This window comes from Mus caroli, chromosome 8, assembly GCF_900094665.2.
Source record: "Mus caroli chromosome 8, CAROLI_EIJ_v1.1, whole genome shotgun sequence".
NCBI classification, from domain to species: domain Eukaryota; kingdom Metazoa; phylum Chordata; class Mammalia; order Rodentia; family Muridae; genus Mus; species Mus caroli.
The window spans coordinates 20776461-20795254 of NC_034577.1; the positions used below are offsets into that span (position 1 = coordinate 20776461).

Consider the following 18794-nt stretch of genomic DNA (forward strand, 5'->3'; position numbering starts at 1 on the left):
GCAATGTTCAGGTTACAGAGGGAACAAGACCAAATGGATATGAAGACTTAGGCTGGTCAGCCCAGAAGACAATTCCAACTTGGGCTCCACTGTGAAACTGTAATGGAGAGTAGAGAATTCCAGGAAGCTGTGACAGTTAGCAACAGACAACCAAGTAACCACAAAGCTCTAGGTGCTACGAACATAATGCAAACCTGGTCTCCACAGCCCCACCCCACAGGCAGCTTTTGATATTACATGCCCTTCAGCAGCTAAGACAGAAGTGCAGGAACCTGAATGATGCAGATTAGTGAAAAAGGAATTTGGAATGTGATCCAAACTGTTTAGGCACGGCTTGCAGATAATTGTGCTTTTAGCATAATAAGGTCAACATTAAATTAATAGGAAGAAGCATGTTACTTTATGCAGACACAGTGGAGTTCTTTTGGCAATGAACTTATCCTTGCACAGTGAGACATGACAGACACACACACACACACACACACACACACACATACATATTTGGAGACAGAAAAAAAATCACAAATTCCTTCAGTGATTCAACTCAAGAAGAAATAGCAATTATATATAGTATAATAATAATATATGAATAATAAATATCAATCTATTATTATTAACATTCATTAATAATATATTAATAGTAGTAACATATCTTGGAGGTAAAAATGAACTACACTTTAGAAAAAGGTCCTCTGTGAGGCCCACCTGCCTTAGACACAAAATTTGTGTTTTCTTTTGTGGAGCAAGAGAACTAGGGAGAAAAGGAAAGATAGTAAATTCACAGTAAGCCTTAAGATGAATAATGAGATTAATGATTTCCGAAGGAGGGATAGTGTTAAGGGTGGGCAGGAGGATGTATGTATGGGGGACATTTAAAAGGCAATCAGAGGATGTGAGTGCGTGCTTGGGAGACGAATGCTTCCTTGGGAGACAAGTGCGTGCTCGTCTGTTTTACCCCTAGGAAACTCAGAGCAAAGTCGGACAACTGGGACTTGAACAGGGAAACTTGGCTGTTTCCTACGCTATACAGAACGTGACATCCATCAGGCCTTCAATTCCCGGTCCCAACCCAGGACCACCTCTGTGCTACACTGAGACCATTATCTGTGAGTTAAACCCACTGGAGTCACATAGAAGGGATGTGTGTACATGCACACACTCCAGGGTGGTCAAGTCGGTATCTGCAGTCAGAAGGGGCTTACCCCTGCACAGCCTATAGAGTAGGTATGACAAAGGATACGAAATGAATGATCTAATGGCAGAGACTATAAGGGTGATGCTTTGACATTGCTAGAAAGTAACAAGACAGTGTTTTTTAATCCTGACCCGGAGTTTCTATCTTTGACCCTTTAGTTCCTGAATGAAAAACACACACACACCCTTTATATTTACAATAAGCCTTAAACAGCACAAGAGCTGGGCAGGTACCATTCTATGTTGTTAGAATCTATTTTTCCTATTGATAACCCTGAGTTATTACTTACCACGTTTCATCTCAGCTGCTCTTAGCTCAACTGGACAGCCCACAGGGCCATGCTCTCCTGAATACTAACCCATAGTGGCTTCTTCTTTCTCTTCCTGCCTTCTTTTTCCTTGTGATTTCCCTCGTACCGCCCCCACTCTCGAAACCTAATCCCCACCTATGTCTTTTCTGCCCAGCTATTGGCTGTTGGTATCTTTATTTTCCAATCAGAAATAACTGGGTGGGGGTGGGGGGACAGGGTCACTTAGTATCTCTTTGGGGCAACCAGCCTTGGTGTCCAATATTTGGAATACAAGCAGCATTAGGCCATCCCACTACACATAAGTGTCATTTTTTTCATGGATTACACAGGAGCCAAGCACTCATCGAATTTGCCTGAGTTTTTGGGGATAATCAGCAGAAAGGGAGCAAACCTTGGACTCAAATTGTATCCCAGCTCTGGAGCAGCTTCTTACCATCTCCCTTCTGCTTTCCCTTCCTCAAGAAGAGCTGGTGAGCAGAGCGCCCCACAGTGTGGAGTTAAGTGAATGAATGGTTCAGTTCACTCAATACAGAGACACCCAATCGATGCTGAATCCCATTGAGAGCAACAATCTTGGCTTCCGTGTCCTGAAGAGTCCAGCTGATACCAAAGATGGCCTTCCTCTAAATGAAGAACTCAGAGTTGACTTGGCTATTTTCAATCAACAGCAACCACTCCCTTAAGCTCCTTGGTCCTGATGCAGAGCTGAGCTTACCCATTCACATCCCAAACTACACCTCACAGGAACATCTTTTTCTGACTGCCAAGAAATTCCAGATTTAACACCGGATCACATACCCTTTCCATTTAATTGTTTCTATTAAAAATTTTACATTTGCAGAAAGCCTCGTCGTCATTCGAATCCTGGCCTGGTCCAGGGAAGTTACAACCTGCTGTTAGGGACTGTGGGCTGAAAAAGGGGCCAGGGAAAGTGGGAAAACTTAAGTGCCCAGAATTTACCCTGTGGCTGCTCTGCCTGCCCCTCCTTCCAACCTTTCTTGCTGCCAAGGAACAAGCAGAGTTAACAGGCCACAGTGGGCCTCTAAGTTCAGCTTCCAGCATGAAGAGAAAAACACAGCAAGATCTCCGACTTTGCCAACTGTCCCTTTCCATCTCATTAGGTCACTGAAAAGCAGAACCAGAGAAGAACAGGTTTTTTTTTCCCCTTTTAATTTTAATATTGTCAATTGTGATAAATTCAATTAAGTTACACTAATGGACTGTTTTCTGTTTATTCAGGGAAATTAAGTTGTAGCCGTCAAAGCTGGGGTCCCTAGATGTTTAGTTTTGGAATAAGACTGTGTGTAGACTCTCACTATGCTAAGGAGTTCAACTGGTTGCTCGAATATCTGGAGCAAAGTTGATTGGGTGGGGCCGTGTGACTCATTTAACACCAGCCTGATCCCATCTGTAAACACAAGGGCAAACATCTTCTGAGGTACCTGACACGACAGAATAAGTTTGCTGAAGCTGACTGCACCTGAACAGACACAGTTATGTTTTCCTAAGCCTGCAGTGGGGACTCAGCATTTCCCGAAGAGTTGAGATGAAAGAGTGCGTCGCGCTGGGGCTGAGACTTGGGCAGATGCATGCGGCTGAGTGTTAGATGAAACCAACAGAGAAAGAACCTGCTGTTTCCAGCAATTCCCTTGTCTCTTCTCAGGACTTCCCAACCCAAAGGTGCACTCTGAGCTGGGGGCCATCTTGGAGTGACAGCCATTGACTGGGGTCCTGGACATGGATCCAGATGACAGTAGAATGAGAGCAGAAACGTCATCATCACTGCCAACACTTGCCATTGCTGGGTTGAAAGAAGCGATGGAGTGCAGAGGAGTCTGGAAAACCACAAAGCCCAGAGATTAAAGTCACACCCTTAACACGAGGAGAGAATAGTGTGACATACTAATTTTTGTCTGTAGTGAGCTTCCAACCACTTGAGACAAACATTGTCATACTCCTCCACACAGCTGACAGTAGCTGTGGATCTTACCTGTCTGTCCATGCTTTCTCTTCCTCTAGTTTTATTGGAACTATTGGACAATATTGGTCTATTGTCTAGGTCATCGGTCCTCAACCTGTTGGGTCTCCATCCCTTTGAGGGGTGGGTTGAGTGACCCTTTTATGGGGATCACATACCAGATGTTTACATTATGATTCACAACAACAGCAAATTTACAGTTAAGAAGTAGCAATGAGAACAATTTTTATGGTTGGGCGTCACCGTAGCATGAGGAACTGTATTAAAGGGCAGCAGTATCAGGAAGGTTGAGAACCACGGCTCTAGGCTTTCTCTCCTGAGTAGCTGTGCTTTCCATCAGAGTCTATCCTTCCCATCAGATGCAGTCTATTACTTACTTCTGTTCACCCAACCGTAAGGCTTCTCTTGCAACCTCTGAAGTGTAATTCCATCTGTAGTAGCCCAACCTCTAACTTGCAGCTTTCATTGGAGAGATGGTGAAACCCAGAAGCCATGCCTGCCTATCCCCCGCTATATCCCTGGTATTTTTCAACATGAGTGTTTATAGGGAACTGAGAACTGATATGTATGCACTTGAGACAAATCAGAAGAGTGGAGGGAAGACACTCTGCATCAGAAACAAGTAGCTTTATCACCCGGGATACTAACTAACTCAAAGCCTAAGCCTTAAGAGTATTTTATTTATTTTAAAATTTGCATTTACTGCTGTTTTGCATGTATGTCTTGCCTGAATGTCTGTGTGCCACTTGTATGCCTGGCGACCACAGAGGCCAGAAGAGAATGTTGTGTTCCTAGAACCGGGGTCACAGACAGTTTTAGTCATCATGTGGGTACTGGGAATTGAACCCAGATCCCCTGAAAGAGCAGCAAGTGCTCTTAACCTCTGAGACAACCAGGTTTGAGAGCATTTGTAGTATTAATGTGGAAATGCTTCTCTGGTAGTTTAAATTGTCCTTGAGAATAAAACAGCAGCTTTCCACACCCACCCCCCATCTCCCAACCTCCAGGAACACTTGAGGTGCAGTCCTCACTGGTCCCTGTGGCACAGCCTTCTCCCTGTGCTTGGGTCACTTTTGCCCAGTTAGCTTGATTTACCCCATGGGCTTCAGTCCTGAGATTTGGATCGGGGTTCTATTTTTTTGGCTTAGGCTGAACAGGCAAGATTTTCCCTTCATCAGGCTAATGAAGTAAATGTCTTATGTCATCATTAGCGCTGGTGCTAATCCAAGCAGAACTAATATTGGTGCTGTTCCAAGTAGAATTAACCTAGCCCAACCCCCCAACAAGCCAGATGTTTGTCAGGCATTCCTCACTGATGTTAATGAATAACTCCCCGAGGTTCGATAAACATCTGAGTCCACCAAATGAACTTCAGGGACCCAGAAACAAACTGCTTGACTAATTGAGGCTGGTCCTAGGAGACAACCAAGGCCTTAGGTATCTGGGCTGAAAGTGGAGAAAGGTTCCTTTGATGGCTAAGGCACGTGAGTCTCATAGCTGTCTGGAGAGCTGGCCAAGTGGGGACAGCTAACAGATGCAAGAGGTTTTCTAGGGAGTGTCCCTTCGCAGGCCCTTCTTTTCTCCTGGGTCTGCACTGACACCAGGGTTCCCTGGGTGTCTTTCTTTGGTGGAGGATGGGAGCAAGGAGTCCGTTGCAGCTCTTGTCTCTGGAGCGCCCTTGTAGGGAAAGGAGCTAGCTAATGTCTCGGGCGTGGATTCTAGGAGAATGTCTTCCTAAGGTGGTCTGCTTCATTCTCCAGCACCATGTAAAATTTTCTCTCACTCTTCATCAAGTACAATGTATCCACTTCAGACCTGCTCTCCCTGTATTGGATCAATGCTCCCATAGGAATATGATAATAAGAACAGAAGCCATTTATGGCCTGAGAATTTACATAGAAATTTGCATACATCTTTCAACAAAGCTATATATGAGGACTAAAATGTTCCCCTTCTCCCTCTCTTTCCCCCTCTTTCCCTCCCTCCCTCTCTTCTTTTCTTTCTTTGTGGTGGTGGTGGGAGGTGAGACATTAAATCCAAAGTGCTCTACCACTGAGCTACACACCAGCCCCCATCAGGATGTTTTAAGGATAGGGATTTACGCACCGTGTTTAGGGTAGAACTGGACCAGAGAAGATCCAGAATTGAAATAAAGGCTAGCTGGAGACACACCTGTCCTGATCACCAACGATGAGGTCACATGATTAACAGGAAGTCACTCACTTATTTGACCAGAAAAAAAAACTAAGACAGATGTGTATAATATTTCCTACTTTAACCCCAAAATCCACATAGTAGAAAAATTTACAAAGGAGAGGAAGATTAAATTAGAGGGATAAAGCCCAAATAGAGGGCTTTAGGAGAATTTTTAGATTTGCTGAAATAATGAAGACACTTCACTAAAGAGATTATTGAAAAGCCATTTGCAGATGCTTAATTATTACAATTGGCTGCTCTACAGTGGAATTTATCCGAGCTGTCCCTCCTCATTGTGCTAGATTGTCTCTAGGCTCTCTCTTCCTCTCAGTGTCACTGAGATGCATACCAATGCCTTTTAATTACTACCTTCTAATGTGGATACAAAGAAAGACTCTCCTTCCCCCACCCTGTGGCGGCAGCTTCTTCTTCCTCCTCCTCTTCCTCCTCCTCCTCCTCCTCTTCCTTCTCCTTCTCTTCCTCCTCCTCTTCTCCCTCCTCCTCCTTCTCCTCTTTCTCCCTCTTCCTCTTCTTCTTCCTCTTCTTCTTTTTCTAGAATTATTTGTTTTCTGTATAGGAGTACACCGTAGCTGTCTTCAGACACACCAGAAGAGGGCATCAGATCTCATTACAGAGGTTTCTGAGCCACCAAGTGATCACCGGGAATTGAACTCAGGACCCCTGGCAGAGCAGTCAGTGCTCCTAATTGCTGAGCCATCTCTCCAGTCCTCGTCCCCACCCCCACCCCCACCATGGCTATTCTTACATCCAGATGTTCAAATATCGCCTAGAGTGACTCAGACTTATGGGCTGCATACTTCTGGGGCCCTCCCTCCCTGTGAGTCCCACCATAGAGCTAGAGATGAAGAAGGACTTGGACGTCTGCACTGGAACAAGTGACATAGCACTCAAGTCCACAGCAGAACAGGCTGACCTGACCCTGTCCTTTCTCGAGCCTTAACTCCCAAATCGCTGTGAGCATAAGACTGGAAAACCAGGGACGAGTTTGATCTGTCTCTATTCCATTTTCTTGTAAAACAGCACACATGCCCTCTACTCCTGATATTATCTGGTCTATTTGATGTCTATTCTCTCTCCCCAGGGCATACTCACTGTCTCTTTTTCTTTCTCTTGTTGAGAGTGACTGAAACTTTTAGTGCACTCAAACTAGAATACTTGGTTGCAGAGAAAGTATGTGAGAATAAATCCAGTATATACTAAGATTTTCTTACAGGACATTAGAGCAGAGTCCCCCCAACACCGCTGTGCCATTGCTGAATCCTTTTGTGCAACCATGTTTCCCAAAGCACCAGGCTATGGTGCTCACAGTAGATGTCCTGCATCCCACGACTGCTATGGGGTCGATACCTTCCATGCAAGACTGAAAGCTGATGGCCTTCTGAAACGGATATGATCAACTCCAGATTTGAGGAAACAGAGGTGCCTGCGACAGTTAGACCTAAGCATCTGCAGGGCACCCCTACACTATTCGCTGTTCTAGAGAGCAGGTTTCTAATCCCTTGAAGGATACTGACGACTGTGCTCCACACTCGGTCTATCTGAGCTGTTTCGTCCATCCCTCCCAGAGTGACCTGTGAATAACAGAAGTAGGAGCTTTCTGACAGAGGAAAAATCTCGACTGTGTCTTTGGTTTATATATTCACCCTAAGGGCCTTCTTTTCCCCTCAGCTCTTCCAATACTTGATCTTCTAGTCTTAAATTGAGACATAGTCTATAACTCTACATGACACCTTATGCAAATAAATGAAAGATCAAGGTATTTTTCAAAGGTCTGGTTTCTTGGGTAGGCATGGAGAACTAATGATAATTTTGAAAAACCTTAGCAGGGATTTTCTTTTTTCTTTTTAAACCTCTGGATCCTGTAAGGTTGAGATGTTCTTTGAGCATCTATATGCGCCAGAATTTTTTTGTGATGCAATTTACATATGTCATCATGTTTAATCTTCGGAACTTAGACGAGTAATTATAACTATCCTTTTTAATTGATAAGAACACTGACACTTGAAAGGCTAACAGAGATGGAACTGACATTAGAGCCTAGCACTGTCTGATGACAAAGCCAGTCAATGAGGTGGCTAAGGAGATCTCAACTCTGACATGAGATCCTAGCAGTATTTCTAAGAAAATTCTTTGTCAGGCTTCTTTTGCTTCGTTTGGAAGCTGACATCAACTTCTTCACATGGCTACCTCTTGGCCTAATGCTGTTGATCTGGACATTGGATTCACCCTGGCGAAGACCGTGTGATGCCGCCGCGAACATTTACCTCTTTCACTCTTTAAGACTAGTCTCACCCTGACTTGGAATAGTCTGTTACAGGATATATTTTAGTCTGCTGCTGTGTCATGTGCATATTCTTAGGTTTTTATTAATGACCACCTAGCCTCTTTACCGTCCTCCAAGGACATGATATAGAGCTGAGTACATCTATGGGGTTGCAGAGAAAAACAGACTGCTAAATCTCCCACATACTCCTTCCAGGAAATGGGGGAAGAGTCCCACCCAGAAAGGAGGAAGAACGGTTGGTTGGGGCTAGAGCTTGATGCTCAGTGCACATGAGCAGCAGGCAAGATCTCCTCCAGAGCTGATGAGCAAGAAAGGGGCTGGACTTCACTGCCTTGCCAGGAAATGGTGTGGTGCTACAGCAGACCCTCAAGAAGAGGCTAGGATGATGTCTTTATGGCAAGGATAAAAAAAAGAGCAAACCAATGACTAGAAAGTCTTCTTCCCTCCATGTTATTAACTTAAAGCAAATGATGCACTCTGGTTGTGGGGGCCCAAAGCAGATGTCTATAGGAGTGTAAGTTCATTTGAAAGCAGAGAGTTGCAAGTAGAGGTTATACACGTGCATTGCTGATGTATCCTCGCTGTCTACTTTCTTCTCCCCACTGTGTCCTCTATATCAGAAGGACAGAGCATGAGGAATGTTTACTGTGCAATCTGTGCCTATGACTAATACCCTTAGTCCTACCAATACACATTCCCAAGCCCACAAAAGTAGTTCAATCAATGTGAAAACCACTACCTCCGCTTGTTATTAAATACTTGTTATGCCTAGTTATTATTACTGGTTATACTTATGAATTTGCAACGTTAGGCAATGCTATGGTCATGAAAATAATCACCATTGTTCTTTCACACATGTGCAGCATCTTGGTCTTAAATAATCAAATACATTTTTCCATTTTCATTGTTTTAACAACAACAGCAACAACAACCCATCTCAATACAGTGATTAACATCCTTAACATAATGTTGAAACCTCTGGTATCCCTAACCTAGACACACACAAGAGAGGCAGCAGCAGCTACCTCCACGCCCCCTGTGCACCTCGCAGCATCCGCCCTCACCCCTGCCGATCCTCACACTCAGATGCCCTTGGTCCCTCTCTTGTCTTCACAGACTGTCAGCTCACCAGCCTCCTCTGATCTCTGCCCTCCTTTTCCTCCAAATTAAATCTCAACTTTTTTGTAAACCTCTGTGAAAATGACAAACTGGTGCCAGAGCTGTCTTTTAATACACAAAAGCATAAATAATGCCATCCATCAGGGCTGTCACTCAGAGAGATGGATTGCTAGTTGTCCAGACCCCCGAATGACACCAAAGCCAAAGTTAGAAAGTGTCTCACTTCTTTGCATGTTCTCTCTCTCTCTCTCTCTCTCTCTCTCTCTCTCTCTCTCTCTCTCTCTGCTGGACTGCTTGATTCTGATTAATGGTCCTGTCAGGGTGGGATTCTACTTGCTCGGATAATGAGTCAAGAATGTATTCCCTGTCACAGGCACAGCAGATGTCAGGGGCAGAAGGGCTCGGGGATGCCAGAAACAATATACAGTTTCCTCCTAGTCCCCTGACAGGCCAATATGCTGCACAAGGTCTAATTTATGTAGACAAAATGCAGGCGGGGCCATAGCAACCAGAACTGCCCCACAAAGTCCTAGCTACAATACCGCTTGTGAGCAGGGCTCACCGGCCGGGGTGGGCAGCAGTAACTGGGTCATGAACACCATAAGCGGACTCAATACTGCTGCCTCCAAAGGCCTGGATGCACCAAGAGGCCCAGGACCCTTTGACTTCATTAAGCTGCACTTTATATCATTATAGGAAGAAATCAAACAGGGCAGAGGGCTTCTGTTTCCTTTAATGGCTTGATTAGTTTATTCACTGTTGGGCTTGCCCACGATCGTACTGGAGCTGCTAAGGAAGGTCGGGTGCTGCAGCCGGATGCCCTCCCTGTTGTGACTGCACCTGCTGGATCTCTGATGTTCATGCACTGACACTGACTGTATGGAGGCCTTGTCATTCTACTGGTGCTTCAGGAAGCAGAGCAACTCTGCAGCAGGAACAGGGATGTGCCCTCTCCAGCCGGAGGGGCTGTGCTTGCACACAATCAACCTGTCCACATAGATTTTGTGCATATGTGCGTATTGCTTTCTTGAGAAAAATATCCCGGGCTGTTTCATGAGTTATGACATTATAGCAGTATGCGCTTCCCTTGGATATTAAAATAAGACCACATTCTCTTGACAAACAGCCCCAGCAGTTAAACGCTAAGGACACACTAGAATTGGATAAATCAAAACCAGGCAGGGGACTCACCTCACTCAGGTTGCGAAGATAAGTCTCTTGTGTTTACCAATCTCCATTTTAATCTGAACCGTGTCTCAAGAGTTTTCCATTAAAAAAACAAACAAACAAACAAAAAAAACAAAAAACAAAACAAAACAAAAAAAAACAAAACCAAACCTCAAAGACATGCTAAAACTAAAACTCTATGTATCAAGGCTCTCCATGGCTTCTAGACTTCTTTTCTACCATGGGCTTGTTTGATCGCGTCTCTGTCTTACTTTGTTTCTGGTCTTACACATTCAGAGGTAGCAAGCATCATGATTGGGCTTCAAAGCCTGACCAACATGTCCTAAGCCCAGGTGATCTTTCTCTCTCTCTCTCTCTTTCTGTCTGTCTGTCTTTCTTTCTGTCTTTCTCTTTCTTTCTTTCTTTCTTTCTTTCTTTCTTTCTTTCTTTCTTTCTTTCTTTCTTTCTTTCTTTCTTTCTTTCTGTCTGTCTTTCTCTTTCTTTCTTTCTTTCTTTCTTTCTTTCTTTCTTTCTTTCTTTCTTTCTTTCTCTCTCTCTCTCTTTCTCTCTCTCTATCTCTCTCTTTCTTTCTTTTATTAGATATTTTCTTTATTCACATTTCAAATGTTATCCCCTTTCCCAGTCCCTCCCCCCTTGGAAGCCCCCACCCCCTCCCCCCTCCCCCTGCTTCTATGAGGGTGTTGTTCCACCTACCCATGCACTTCTACCTCCCTGCCCTCGATTCCCCTACACTGGGGCATCTATCAAGTCTTCATAGGACCAAGGGCCTCTCTTCCCATTGATGCCTGACAAGGCCATCCTCTGCTGCATATGTGTCCGGAGCCATGGATCCCTCCATGTGTACTCCTTGGTTGGTAGTTTAGTTCCTGGGAGCTCTGGGGGGGGGGGTCTGATTGGTTGATATTGTTCTTTCAGCTGACCTTTCTTATGGTGCCTTTCTTATTTTTTTCCCAGCATGTCTATCCTCACCAAGTTTCCATTTTTAATTTTAAAAGCACACTGTCGGTCCAGAAGCTGAAGTAGTGTGGCAGAAAAGGGATGAATTCTAGAAGGGGTCAGTTAAGGCTTTGCCTGGAGTGGGGATCAAGCCTTCAGGCCAATTACTTAACCTTTCTGAGTTCTGTCTTTGTGAAGTGTGACTGACACTTGGCCACCCGGTGACATCTTGAGATCATGCACGTACAGTGTAGAGTATTTGGCCTTCTATTGGTGTTCACAGACAGCCAAGTAGCAAAGAGAAGGTGGCATTTTGGGTATGCATGTTGCCCCCTGGCCTAGCATCAATCCTTTCAAAGGACAGGCAGGAAAGAAATCAGAAGCAGCTCTCCCCAAAGTATCCACCTCTTGCAAGGTGAAAGGCATAAACGTGTGCAGGCTGATGAGGAAAGACATGTTGCCTCGGGGGGTGTGCAAAAAAAAATCTGTTTTTTTAATGACACACGTGTTTATTTAAATTCATTTCCTAAAGGGCACATAAAAGATTCGGCAGTACTGACCCCTGGGTAGTTACCTACAGAGGGAATCACAGTTACCTTGACTGTGTATTGTTTTTATATTAAAGTATAATTTAAAAATAAAGTAAATTAGAAGATCAAATTAAACAGAACGATCTGATGCATTTGAACTCACCTCAGTGTAAACACTCAGGAGGCTGAGGGTGTCTATAGCTCGGTAGCTGAACACTTTTTTGTAGGATGCCCTGGAATCCATCCCTACGCTGCAACAGAAGCAAACAAACACCTGTCTATAATGTCCTGGAATTTACTTGTGAAACATCATGCCGAAGCCATCGTTACAATGTAAATGAGCCCTACTTTATGAAAATTCGGTATGTGAAAGCCGAGACATCAGCTAGTGTTCTGGCAAGAAGAAAATTATGGTAAAGGACCTCTCAGGATGGAAGGGCAGATGTGGAAACAGTTGACAGTGCACAAAAGTCCCAGGGAGAGGTCACGAAACAGATGTGTGCAAAGCTTTACAATTATAAAAGGATTTCCATGCTACAAATGGCTCTTTGAGCCTCAGGTTTCTGCAACATGTTCCTGGATTTGGATGCCGCACTGAGGGGGCCTCAGCAGAGCACGGAAATCAGCATTTGTGACGGTTGAGGAATATCACCACATGGTGAATAATCTGGGAGCTGGGTCGGCAAGCCGGTGGCTGCCTCCTTCAAAAGATAAGCCGCAAGAAGCAATTTCCAGGCAACTTGTGGGGAAATCACTTACTTTGTAAAATGAACAGCTTTTGCACCGGCCTGGCCTTTGAGCGTGCCTGTTTTGGTTTGTCTAAGTGGAGGTCATCCATCACACGCTACGAAGTCCCAGGGCAGAGGCGCTAAGCAAGGTCAACAGAAAAACATGCCAGAGTGAGCACATTGGACTAAACACCAAGAACAGCGAGAAGGGAAGTTCATTTAAAGTCCCAGTTTCTACACTATTTCCAAAGCCCTGCCTGTCCCGGTGGAAAAGGATGGTGTGGAAGCTGCTCCCATTGACATCAGACCCCCGTCTAGCGTGTACTAGGTGCTTTGGACCAGCTATTGTGGTGGAACCATACAGCTATCCGACTGGCTTATAAGGTTTAAGTCTTATAGGGATGAGGACCGGTCTGTTATTCAGTCATTTCTTCTGCTCTCTAAGGTGTCCCTAGGAAGTCCTAATGAAAGGAACAGCTGGCACCCAGAGCTGGCTTGTCTCTGGTCACAAGCACAATGCACATAACTGCTCCCTGACTCACAGTTTTGCTCTCTGGAGTTTCTGTTACCCAGAATCAAGTATGGCTCAAAAGTCTTACGTGGAGAATTTTTAAAAGGAACAGTGTATATATATATATATATATATATATATATATATATATATATATACATTTTTAAATTGTTGGCTGTTCAGAGTACCAGATGCCCTCTTGTATTGTCTTTCTCTGTTCTTCCTTTAATATGGTTCATCTCTGTCAAATGCATCCATGTACGTAAACTTCCCATCCATCAATCACCTAGTGGCCGTCTCAGTTGCTAGACTGACTCAAGAGAGCATGTGATTGCATTCAAATGCTCCGTACTTTGCTTAGTCAGTGGTCCCAAAAGGCATAGTGGCACTGGCAATTTAGATATGCTGAAGAGAATCTAAAAAAAAAAAATGATTCTTTTAATTGAAAATATGGAAATACAATACGACATTTTGAAAAAGATGTCACCACCAACAAATTTTTGTTACAGTACATTGTTGTAATAGTCCCACTTTTAAAATTAGCCTTTTATAGATCAAGTATAGGTAAAAATGTCCAGAAAAAGCTAGCATCCGCAGGATTCAGCATCCTCTGGACGTCTTGGAGCACATGCCTGTGAGTGACAGGGAGGGGGACACTGTACGGTGTTACCTGTCCCTGTGTCATAGCTGGGGTCCATGAGTTCTGACGTAATGTTTTAGTAAGTTTCCCGCCCTATCTTTCAGGCTAGTTCAGGTCCAACTTCTCTGTCTCTGTGCAGTGCTGCAACTCCTGTGTGGGAAGTAAGAGATCAACTATGAGGCCACGCGAGGGTCCCCATGCTTTCTTTAATATCTAATTCATCATTAGATAGACATTTAAAAACATTAACTTTTCCCCTCCCAGGCAAACTTTGCTCACTTAGGACCTCGTACGTTCTCTTAACTGCAATCCTTTATGACCTCAACAATCCACTCCTGTGTGGTTCCTACACAGCGGACTGCATAGCTCTCCGGGGTAGAGTCTGTCTAAGCGCCCTATGACCTTTGAACATGATTAGGACTAACTCCTTAACACAGCACACAGGACGTCTGAGGTGAACTGCAATCCCTGCTTCTTACACTACTTGGCCCCCTCATTGCATAGAATCCATGCAAATCAAGCCGGTTCACTACAGGCATGGTTTTTCATGCCTAACTTTTTGCCTACTTGAAATGTCCTTTCTCCTCTTTCCCATGAGCGTATAGTTATTGTTTTAGACCCAATATCATTACCTCCCTAATAAAGACTCTGTTGTCTCCCCCAAGCTCAGCTTCACTAGAGGGAATTTACTGCTTCCCTATACTTCCATAGGGCTGCAAAGTGGCACCCACCACACCGTTGTTATCTTGCTGTTCGACTGTCTCTCCTGTCAATTGCATGGGAGCCTTATTTGGCAGCTGTGTCCCCAGTGGTGAAATCACATGTGAAATATAGAAGATAATCAATGAATATTTTAACAGTTTAAATGAGTGAATGAGAACGTCATGCCCTGTGCCCTGTGTTTACCCTGCCGATCCCCACGAGCTGGCTAGATATCCCCTATCCATCCACAAGCACTTCCCAGATGTGTAAGAGAAGCTCACCTGGTTCTACCGCCTCCCTCCACTTCTACATAGAGAGCAAATCAATCTTAGGCTAGCTTTAGTCTGGGAATAGAAAATAAGCCTCATCTCAGACTCTGTACAGTCAATTAATTTATATGGGAGGGTCTGAGGCCCCTATTCCTTGGATAAAGCAGGAAGAACTTAATGGAATCTCCCAGCCTGGCTCACCACCTGCCTCAGTCTGGCTTCTGCAACCCAAAGACTCTCCTGTCCGGGTCATGAAGACTGTCTGCCAAAAGACACCATGTTTTCCTTTAAAGGCCCTTGTTCCCACTCAGATTTTCTTAATCAAAAGCAGTGATCTACTCTTAAACTTAGAGAAATAAAATAAAATTAAATATGCCAGGCATTTTTGTTAGGTAGGGCTTTGGTTTTATTTTATCACTTTTATTACAAGTCTTGGGCTCATGGAAGAAATGTCCCAGGGCTCTGGCATCCCAGTTCCCAACCTGCAATGATGGAGAGGTGCAGTTCCCAGTACAACCTGAGAGGTTCAGGTCCCCAAACCTTGAACATGCATGGGTGATCAGAAGCATAAAGTCCCAATGATTAAAACTAACATGTTTGGCCTGTAATCTGGCTGTGGACTCTACCTGTGCAGATGTCGAATGCTTTAGAGAAACAAAAGTTTACAACATGGGAGGGTCATTCTGCCAACTTAGACCTCGTTGGATGGATGCCAGCTATTTCTATACATAAGTCGTTGTAGTTTGCTTCCCTGATTTCACCGTGGAAGCATCCACAATATTGCTATTCAGTTACAGTTAAGACAAATAAAGATGAGAGAGAGAGAGAGAGAGAGAGAGAGAGAGAGAGAGAGAGAGAGAGAGAGAGACCAAGGAAAGAAAACAATAAAAACAAGAGGCACTCACATATGTTATAACTAGAGAGCATCTAATTTATTATATACATTATATTAACGAGTAGAGTGGTTGCAAGGACATCTTGACCCCTGAAAGGAGGTCAGAATTTTTCCGTGTCATTTCGATCTTACTGGGTAGAGAAGGTATGCAGCAGTATGCAGGATCAGAACTGGACACAGTCTCTGGCACAGGGTAGATAACAACACAAGCTCAATGAAAGAATGCTCAAGTCAGCTCTCAGTGAGATAAAAAACAGTTCACTATTTCACTGCCTTCTGGCAAATCCCCACAAGGAAAATCTGACCCTTGTTTAATGTTCTAGTTTGAAATACTTTCATATTCATAGAAGACATAAGCATAATACAACGAATCGCTCTTTACCCTGTTTCCTGGATTTGAATGCTTTTTTTTCTTTTGATTGTTCTTATTGTTTGGATTTTTTATTTTTATTTTTAATTTTTTGGTCCCTGGTGGTGGCATCTAGGACCTTGGACATACCTGGCAAACACTCTACCATTGGCTATTCTCCAGCCCCTAGGTGAGTCAGTTCTGATACTTACCTTATTTATGATCTCTCCCGACCTGCATTTATACACACATATACCATGACTCTTTAGCCTTATGTTGAAAAAAAAAAAACCTAACTTACCTGTAAGCAGGAGGTATGGACGCTGGTCACATCTGCATCTCTTCCTGTGCAGCATCAACAGAGAGACATTTGAGTTCGACAAGATATGTGGATGGTTTCTGGCATCTTCTTACATTCACCATCATCAACACCCCTGATTGGCTCATGGGTCGCAGGCACTGTGATCTATGGTATGATCAGTCTACATGGCTAGAAAGGACGAGCTGAACTTGCCAACACTCCAAAACTAGACTCTCTACCGTCAACCAGAATCTCGTGGGCCTTTGAGTTACCAGGCTCACTGCCCAACATGGTGGTAAAACTGAGGAAGCAGTAGGGACCCAAAGGAAGCGTTTCTCTTTCCAGTATCTATGAATCTTCCCATCTTGAGAGTCATATCTTATCAGGAACACAAGGTAAGTAAAGAAAAATGGAAGCAAAGTGAACAATTTTGGAGAGATGGTTGGACCAACAAGAGTTGTGTTGGACTTTATATATTGATAATTCTGTGTGATTTGAATAACAAATATTTTATTTTTATTTCATAAGTGAAAAAGGATGCTGCAGGGCTTTATCTGTAAGCTCAGGTTTGTATAGGCTCAGGTCTTCAGGTTGCATAGTATGCACTGTTCTGTTGGAACCAGACTCTCTGCGGGCCACACATTTATCATTGTCTTTCGTGATCATTGTTCTTTTAGAAACATAACATATGGATAAGAGTGATGGCTCAGTGGCTAAGAGCTCTTCGTGTTCTTACAGAGGACCCAAGTTTTGTTTCTAGCATCTATCTCCAGCAACTCACAACTACCTGTAACTTTAAGTACAAGAGAATCAGTACTCTCTTCTGGTTACTGGGGCCTGAAGTCGACATTTCTGGTTTCTTTGGAGACTCAGTTATATCATGTGATGTTTTTCTGGAAACCATCTTATGAAGGACAGGATGTGTTTGCTGAAGCAGACACTTGGTGTTCTCTGGAAGCAGCCTGGAAAAGGGGCATGTGATGTTTTGCTAGAGCAGATACTTGACAGAACACATGATACTTAGAGAGGATGTAAATATGCCCAACAGACAATAGACGATCCTGTGTGGTATTGGTATGCCTTACTATTCTTTACTGGTCATCATTTGTCTTGACTTCATAGAGAGAAATGCACCAAAGAACTTGTGGTGGTCTTCCTGTGGCTTCTTGCTTCTTCAGATGACTCGAGCCGATTGGCAGAACCTTGTGGTTTTTTTTCTGGATCAAACTGCAGTTGCTGATTCATGAATAGTGTTTGCAAGGGGATTGAGCCACCACTGTTGATTCGTGTAAACTGTATCCTGACTGGGATTGCCCAAAAGACCTATTTCTAAACAGGTCCATACCCTTCCCCGCTTGCCCTATTAACCTTTTCTTTTCACTACCTTTGGTGGGCGGTGGCTTAAAAGAGAGGTTAAAACATTTAAGAACCTTTATTAAAGTAGGTTGTGGGAAATCTAAGCCTACAGTGGGCTTCTGCACTCATATGCACCCCCTAACACATGTACACTTGATTTAAAAATAACAAAATAAATCTTTAAAAAAATAGGAACACAATATAAACTGTGTCAGCTTTCTGTTAATAAAGTTCCCGAGTTGGTCAGTTAGGAGAAGGAACGGTTTATTTTGGATCTTAGTTTCAGAAGTTCCTGTTCAGGTCAGTTGGCTCATTTTTTTGGGCCTGTGGAGGGGCAGCACGTCAGGAAGCAAGGGTGAATCAGAACAGGGGTGTTCACTCATGGTGACTGAGAAGTAGGAAGAGATGTGGAGATTCTCCGCCTCCAGTGTTTCCTTAAGGGCATATTCTCAACCATCTCCTTTCCTCCTACTGTACCTGTGTTGTGGGAAATATTAAAAAACGAACTGGCACATCCCTGAGCTCGTGCCAGCAATTCTGGTGATCAATGGCTGACCTGTTTTATCTTGTGGGGTTCCCAAAACGTCTCCACCCAGCTTGCTAAGTCCCCACTGGAGGGTCACTACCGTGCTTCAATCCCCCGCCCCTCCCCAGCCTTTGTGGTGTCTGTCAGGCAAACCCATGCTTTCCTGCCATACCCTTCTCCTGAGAACCCAGAAGAGTCGATACGAGAAGAAAAACACCACACAAACTTAGTTCAGAAACAACAGTAACTCAATCACTGGGCGCAATGACTAAAATCCTAACTTGAAAGCCTTCATAAATCTAAATCCTCCGGTGGTAAATCCTGATGGATCCACCATTGAAACTGGGAGACACTCGTAATTACATCTTGTCCTCATGCTATCCAGGTCCAAAAGGACCTAACTTTCTTCTGCTTCCTCTCTTCCTCTCTCCAACCCGGAAGTTCCGCCTATTTGCCCCGTGATTGGCTCCTTTATTCATTAGGGGATTGGTTCACAAGAAGTCACCTAAGTATGACTCACTCCTTGTCCACAAACCCTCCTCTGAGAGTGGAATTAACATCAACATACAAACAGCACCATCTACAACATACCTGTGATGGTTTGAATATGTGTGACCTCCACAGACTCATGTGTTTGAATCCTTGGCCCATAGGGAGTGGCACTATTAGGAGTGTGGCCTTGTTGGAGGAAGTGTGTCACTGTAGGGGCAGACCTTAAAGTCTCCTATACTCAAGCTCTACCCAGTGTGAGACAGACTTT

The 18794-nt window shown here is 44.0% G+C and overlaps 1 long non-coding RNA gene across 1 annotated transcript; it reads right to left on the reverse strand.

Moving 5' to 3' along the window:
* Window positions 1–2730: 2730 nt before the first annotated feature.
* Window positions 2731–13882, reverse strand: LOC110300727. Its single transcript, XR_002378607.1, has 4 exons — window positions 13667–13882; window positions 12517–12625; window positions 11921–12008; window positions 2731–3340 (listed from the first exon to the last, which is right to left on the reverse strand). It is a non-coding gene; the product is annotated as an uncharacterized LOC110300727 (long non-coding RNA).
* Between the last annotated feature and the right edge of the window lie 4912 nt (window positions 13883–18794).